Source organism: Humulus lupulus, chromosome 3 (genome assembly GCF_963169125.1).
Source record: "Humulus lupulus chromosome 3, drHumLupu1.1, whole genome shotgun sequence".
Taxonomy (NCBI): Eukaryota; Viridiplantae; Streptophyta; class Magnoliopsida; order Rosales; family Cannabaceae; genus Humulus; species Humulus lupulus.
This window is the reverse complement of record NC_084795.1, coordinates 229,691,928-229,699,277: the sequence shown is the minus strand read 5'-3', so window position 1 is coordinate 229,699,277 and position 7,350 is coordinate 229,691,928. Positions and strand designations below refer to the sequence as shown.

General features: G+C 41.8%; 1 non-coding gene across 1 annotated transcript; it reads right to left on the bottom strand.

Moving 5' to 3' along the window:
• Positions 1-360: 360 nt before the first annotated feature.
• On the bottom strand, positions 361-467 carry LOC133828119 (small nucleolar RNA R71). Its single transcript, XR_009890758.1, has one exon. It is a non-coding gene; the product is annotated as a small nucleolar RNA R71 (small nucleolar RNA).
• Positions 468-7,350: the final 6,883 nt, after the last annotated feature.

Here is a 7,350-nt window from a genome sequence, read left to right as displayed (position 1 = left end):
CAGGAAATGACATTGAAAGAGTTGGTGGCGCCGAATCTAGACCATCAACCTCTGTGTATTCAATATTCGACATTGGATGTTAACTTTGAACTTAAGCCGGGCCTCATACATTTATTACCATCTTTCCATGGGATACCAGGAGAGGACCCGAACAAGCATCTGACAGAGTTTCACATAGTCTGCTCTAGTATGAAACCACCGTTCGTAACTGAAGAGCAGATTAAATTAAGAGCATTTCCATTTTCTTTGAAGGATGGTGCAAAGGAATGGCTGTATTACCTTCCTCCTAGAACTGTTAATACCTGGAATAAAATGAAGACAATGTTCTTGGAGCGTTACTTCCCAACATCTAAGGTTGGTAGTATAAGGAAGGAAATCTGTGGCATTCGCCAATAGACTGGGGAGTCATTATATGAGTATTGGGAGAGATTCAAGCGGTTGTGTGCCAGTTGCCCTCATCATCAGATACATGAACAACTCCTAATCCAATACTTTTATGAAGGACTATAGTCATTGGATAGAAGTATGATTGATGCAACCAGCGGGGGGGGGGGGGGGGGGGACTAGTTGATAAGACTCCTACTCCAGCTAGGAGCTTGATTTCTAATATGGTTGCTAACTCACAACAGTTTTGCATTCGCCAAGACCCTACTCCACCACCTAAATCAGTAAATGAAGTGAGCACCTCTAATGCTAATCATCTTGGTCAACAATTGGCTCAATTAACTGCAGTGGAACAACAAATTGCTTTAGGCCAACAAGTGCGGCCATGTGGAATCTGTCAGGTTGTGGGGCATGCTACTGATACTTGCCATACTTTATTTGAGGGAAAGACTGAGGGTGTTAATGTTGTAGGTAATTTCCCAGGTCAATTATGCCAGATGTACTATGAACATTTTTCACAAACTTATAATCCTAGCTGGCGTGATCATCCAAATCTTTGTTATGGGAATCAACAACAAGTTGCTCCACAATCTACATCTGCGAGGCCACCCGGTTTCACTTTTCAATAGTGGTCTCAACAGAATTTTGTACCTAGACCATCGTAAGGACTACAAGCTGCTCCACCACCGAGTTCCAAACCCTCCACTGAAGATTTAATCAATGCCATTGCTACAAATATGCTTCAGTTTCAGCAAACTACCCAAGCGTCCATAAAAAGTTTGGAGAATCAGGTGGGACTACTAGCGACATCATATAACAAGTTGGAAGCTCATCTTTCTAATAAATTTCCTTCACAACCTGAGAGGAATCCCAAGGAGAATGTAAGTGCGTTAACACTGCAAAGTGGTATACAATATGAGCCATCCACACAACCTTCATCGCCAGCTCCAATGAAAAAGCAAGTAGTAGACAACTCCATCCATGATGAACCATAAATGCAAAAAAAGTCACATAAACAAACTACACCAACCTATGTCCCTCGTCCGCTTTTCCAAGCAGATTGAAAAAGTTTAAGAAAGAGGAAGCTGACAAGGAAACTCTTGAGACTTTTCGCAAAGTTGAGGTAAACATTCCATTACTTGATGCAATTAAACAAGTGCCATGTTATGCTAAATTTTTGAAGGAGTTGTAGATGAATAAGAAGAAATTGAAGGGTGATGAAAAGCTAAGTGTGGGGGAGAACGTCTCTGCTGTTCTCCAAAAAAAGCTACCACCAAAATGCAAGGATTCTGGAACCTTTAAAATTCCTTGTATGATTGGGAATAAAAGGATTGAGCAGTGCATGATAGATTTAGGAGCATCGATTAATATCATCTCATATTCATCATATGCTTCTTTAAATCTTGGGCCACTAAAGGAGACCAGAGTTATTGTTCAGTTGGTCGATCACACAAATGCTTATCCTTTAGGGGTAGTTGAAGATGTGCTGGTAAAGGTTGATGGACTTGTCTTTCAAGCATATTTCTATATACTTGAAATGGGGGATGCATCAATACCCAATTCGACACCAGTTTTATTTGGGAGAACATTCTTGATGACAACAAATACAAAGCTGGATGTTAGAGCAGGAACGCTGACAATGGAATTTGATGGAGAAGTTATCAAATTCAATATGTTTGATTCTCCTGGTAAGATCAAAGGGAAGGAGACTTCATTGAAATACCCAAGACAAAGATCTTGAGAGCAACATTCAGTCGAGCTAACGACGTTAAACAAAGCGTACTTGAGGGAGTTTCTTTTCCTTATCTTCATTTTATTTTCATTGAGGACAATGTACTGTTTAAGTGTGGGGGAAGGGAACAATTTCATTTTGTCTATTGTTGGGTTTATTCTTTCTATTTTCATTTTTTTAGTTTTTTTTATTTGTTTGTGTGTTTTCTTGTGTTGGTCTTGTTGAAAGCATTGGTCGATGATGAAACTTTGAATTGTGCTTAAAGTGATGTTAGACAATGAGGAATTTTGTATGATTTGTGTGCTTGACTCCTATGAGAATTACTATTTTTCACTCTATGCACGATTGAATTCACAACTTAAATGTATTGGAAAAGATTTATGCTTGTTGAAAAAAAATATTTGAAGTCCCAACCACTCTAGAAATCATTGATTAATTGTTTGAGGTAAAATCATCAGTACACATGATTAGGAAGATGAATAAGGCAGTTCTTTGGATCGTTTAAGCCGTTCAAGCCAACCTATTATATGATAATCCCTAGTTTCCCATGTTTAAGCCATGATAACTGTTACTTTTCTTCTATGAACCAAATTTTTTGACCCTATACTTCATTGAAAAAATATTTCTTTTTGTAACCCATTGCACCATGGTTATTGTAACGACCCCAAATTCGCTAATAAGGCTTAAGGGCCTTGATTAGCGTGCCAGGAGGGCACGATGGGATTTATGTGTGATTTTATGAGTTAAATGCATGGTTATGATTTAAAGCATGTTATATGACTAATTGAACATTGAGATGCATGACTACGTGGTTAGTATGCATGTTAGGTGAATAATTACGCATGTGGACCCCGTTTGCATGATAGGGGTAAACTGGTAATTTTAGCCCGCTGAGGGCATATATGTGATAATTGTATTCTGTGAATTGTACCACGTGGGTGTGGTTGTATTATTGTGATGCACGTGCCAAGACGGTCCTAGAGAGCTAGTTAACTTCAGAGTCACAACGGGATTCTGTACCCGGCTCGGGAGGAGCCTAGGGGTACCTCGGGAATTTTATGGTTAAGTTGAGATTTAGCGGGTAATGGTTATTGGAGATTTAGTAACCTGGGTAACCATTAGTTACTGCTGGGAGTAACAAGTTCTAGATAGAAAAATGGTAGAAATGAAATAGAAGTAAAAGGACTTAAGTGCCCTTGAGGTTTAGTTGGGAAAGGATAGGCAAGGAAGGGCAAATTGGTCATTTGGCAAGGGTTATAGGCATTTTGCAGCTGGGATTTAGGGGTACACGGTTTGGGGACTTAGCCATTTGATGCTTTGATATTTGAAGAGAAGGAAAAGGAGAGGGAAAAAGCTAGGGCATGAAGAAGAAGAAGGGAGCTGAAAACTTGAGGACTTAGGGGATGAGCCAAGGAAGCTTAAGGTTGGATTCTTCATTTAAGGTAAGGTTCTATGCAATTTTAAGAGTTTTATCTGTTGTGGTTTAAGATTTTGGGGTATGGTTTAGGTTTTTCAAGCTTGGGTTTGTGTTTTTGGCCTATGGGTTTAAGTTGTTGAAGTTGAAATCAATTGGGTGGATTTGTGAGTGTGATTGTGTTTTGAGCTTGAATCTAGTGTTTATGGGTTGTTAGATGGTCCATTTGAAGTTTTAATTTGATTTTGGGGTTTGGGTATTGGTTTGGTGTGATTTGGAAGGTTTAAGTTCGGGAAAAACGCAAGTGAAAACCCAGATTTTCTGGGTTCGCGTATGAGCGCCGCGGCCCTGTTCTTGGGCGCCGCGGCGCGAGGTTGCATCAGGAGGAGGCCAAGTCGCTGGGCGCCGCGGCCCTAGGCCAATTTTGTCACCCAAAATTCTGGTTTTTAGGGCTTTTGCCCGGGGACTCGGGGGATGGGTCCGATACTTCGCTTTATGGATTTAGAGGTCCCGGGAGTGCGGAATTGGTCCCGGGAAGTGGTTCTAGGCTTGGTTAGTATTGAAAGTGTTTTATGTGTGTTGTGACTAGGATTTCGGAGGGGCTCATGCTAGTGGACCGTGCTCGTGATCGTGGTGCATCGGGAAGCACGGAATACAGGTAAGAAAACTATAACACCCGAGGTTAGGGCATGGCCCCAGATTGTATTATGTGCAAATGTTTAACCTTAAATGAATCATGATGTGTGTGAATGATTATTTCAAATGTACTATATGTGTGATTATGATGAAATGAGCGGCAAGGGCCGAGTACGGCGTAAGCCGGGGCGGCCGTGGGCCGAGTACGGCGTAAGCCGGGGCGGCCGTGGGCCGAAAGTAACACCTAGCACATGGGATGCTATAATCAGGGCGGGGCCCGGTGGATTCATGTGTTATGCTATAATCAGGGCGGGGCCCGGTGGATACATGTGTTTGCTTAGTCTAAATGGTTGACTTATCTATTTGTGGATTATCTGTTATGATAAAACTGTATACATTGCATATGTTATGTTCTGCATGAGTTTTCTTGCTGGGCTTCGGCTCACGGGTGCTCTGTGTTGCAGGTAAGGGCAATGACTGAGTCAACCAACCATGAGTACGGAGAGCGTGAAGCGACGTGTACATGTTTGGTCTGCCCGACTGCTTTGGTTGGGGGTTTATTCGAAAATGGCTGTAATAATCTATGATTTTATGATTTCTCAACTGTAACCTTATTTCAAGATGTAATTAGTTTTCAAACCTTATTTTGGGATCCCAAATGTTTAATAATAGAAGTTTTAATGAAATGACGCATTTTCAAAGATTACAGCCTTAACTTTTAATTAGTCACACTTTTGTTTCAAAACCTCGGTTAGCGAGTCCATTGCACACTGTTTTGTCTTAAAAACTCACTTAGTAACGGCTCTAAGGAAGTAGGGCGTTACAACTTGGTATCAGAGCGAGCCAAGGTTTATTGGTTCTGGAGATCGACCGAACATGTACGCTCGCTGTCAGTGACATGCTCGACTCAGGGTTGGTTGGTATGATTGATTGACATGTCTAAATATATGTTTGAATGCCCTGTTTGCCTGCTTATTTATATGGAGCATGAGGAATGAAATGACATATGCATGAGATACTGATAGGGCCTGGCCCTTGACTATTGCATGTTGAGATTGATGCATGCTGAATAATACTATTATGCATATAGATGAATGTTGGCATAATGGTTCGCATATTGAGTGTATGTGGTGAATTTTCTGGATTAAATTCATATGTTATATCTGTATATTGGCTTGTATGAAGCATGATGAGTATGGATACACTTAGTGGTGATAGAATCTGGTAGCTAAATGTATATCATTGTGATTTTGGCCTATTTATGCTTTTTGGGTGCTTGATACCTGTGGATATTTGGATCTAGTTGTGGTTTGGTTCAGGGTATGAACCACAGAGTTCAGGAGTTTGGTCAGTTTTGACAGATGAACTCGTGTTGGTTGTTCCTAGAAGGGTTTTGTGGACCTGATATTGTGTTGAAAGGGGATTCTAGGTATAAGTTGGAGTTGAGATCTCCAGTTATCCCTGAAAGCAGCAGCAGTGAGTCACTAGTGTGTGAGTAGGCTGTGGAGTTTGTTAGTTGTTAGTTGAGATGGGATAGAAGAACAGCGGATTTCTCTGGGGAAATAGCTGATTTCGATGTTTCAACAGTAAGGTGGCCAGTGTTGGTTCACTGTGAGGTATGGACAGATAAAGGTATTATGAGGGGTTTAAGGGGTGTTATCCTCGGGTTTTGAGGAGAGCTCGAGTTGGCAAGGGACTTATCAATAGACGAGCAGAGTTAATTCCACCCTTGGTTAAGAGGATGAGAGATCCTGATTAGAGGGTTGTGTTAAATGTTGAGGTAGAGAGTTTCCTGGAAGTGATACTCGGGCTGAGGTACTGGCTTATTGGGTTGGAAAGAACCTAGATGATGAATGGTTAGAAGAGATTTTAAAGACATGATTAGAACCGTGGAGACGGGCAAATGTGTAAGTCTGGTTTGGACTGTTAGGGGTAACAACCGCGTAGATCAATGGGTCTGGTGAATTGGATAATTCATTTGGGAATTTATACTGGCGGATGTACCGGAATTGGATGGCGACCCATTTAAGGGCATGAGATCTGGAATAACCTAAGGCATTTGGGCTGCTTTGAGGAAAGAGTTTTTGGTCTGCATGTGGATGGCGGAGAGGGCCATATTGTTTGAGGAACTGATGGTTGATGTATAGAGCATGAGTGCTAGAGCCGCAAGGGCGGTGCTTCCTTTGATGGAATTAGTAAAGATAGATTCGTGATAATCAAGTTGAAAGAACCCCGGATAGTGTTGTGGCTTTTGGATTGCCAAGAAAAAGGGGAAAAGTCTGACTGATAAGATGGTACTTTTGTTGATAGAACGCAGTGAGGCTGGATTCTCAATTTTGAGGTAGAAGGACCCCAGACAGTGCTTGGGCACCTGATTTGAGATTGGAAAGAAGCCTGATGGAAGAGGTAGTTATCAAGTTGGTGACAGGAACTAGGGAGGTTATTTTGTATGCATAAGGGAAAGGATGCCACCTGAGAGGAGGTCAGGTGAGGGCGTGACTTCTGCGTAGAATGACTTGGGATGCTAGGATGGATTTCCCATGGTGAGGGAAACGGAGAACTGGAATGCGTCGATACATTGCAAGTTCGAGGCTGAGTCCTTAAGGAGGAGTATTTGACTGACGAGCTTATGCTTTGGGCAAGTAGCGAACTGGAAGGACTCGGTGTTGTGAATGCTCCGAGAGGGTGATGGACATAAAGAGGTTGCCTCAATGGTGCCATTTGAGAGGCTGAGGACAGTAATACTTATTGAGAAGAAATAAGAAACTCTGGCAGATGGATTGTAGAGGATACCATCTAGGGTATGTAAAGGAGACTGAGTGGGAACTAAGTTGACCAGTGGAAAAACTATGTGGGTATAAAAGGAAGACTCGGGAGTGTTTCAAGGTTAGACTACAGGTAGGGTTGGTATAAAGAATGTTGTAAAAGACGGTCTTGGCCGACAGAAAGTCTATCGAAGCAATTAAAGGAATCTGAGCCTGGTATAGCCAGTGTGTTATACCGCGGGGACTGTTAGCATCGCAGGGTTAGGACGAAAAGTACAAAGGTTGGGAACCAAGGAAAGAGACATTTCAGGAATTTTGTTTTGAACTGAGTAAAGTGTGAGGAGTTGGTAACAAAGATTCTAGATTTAGTTCAAGCTACGGCATCACAGGTAAGTTCTTTAAGTAGAGAATACAAGAGT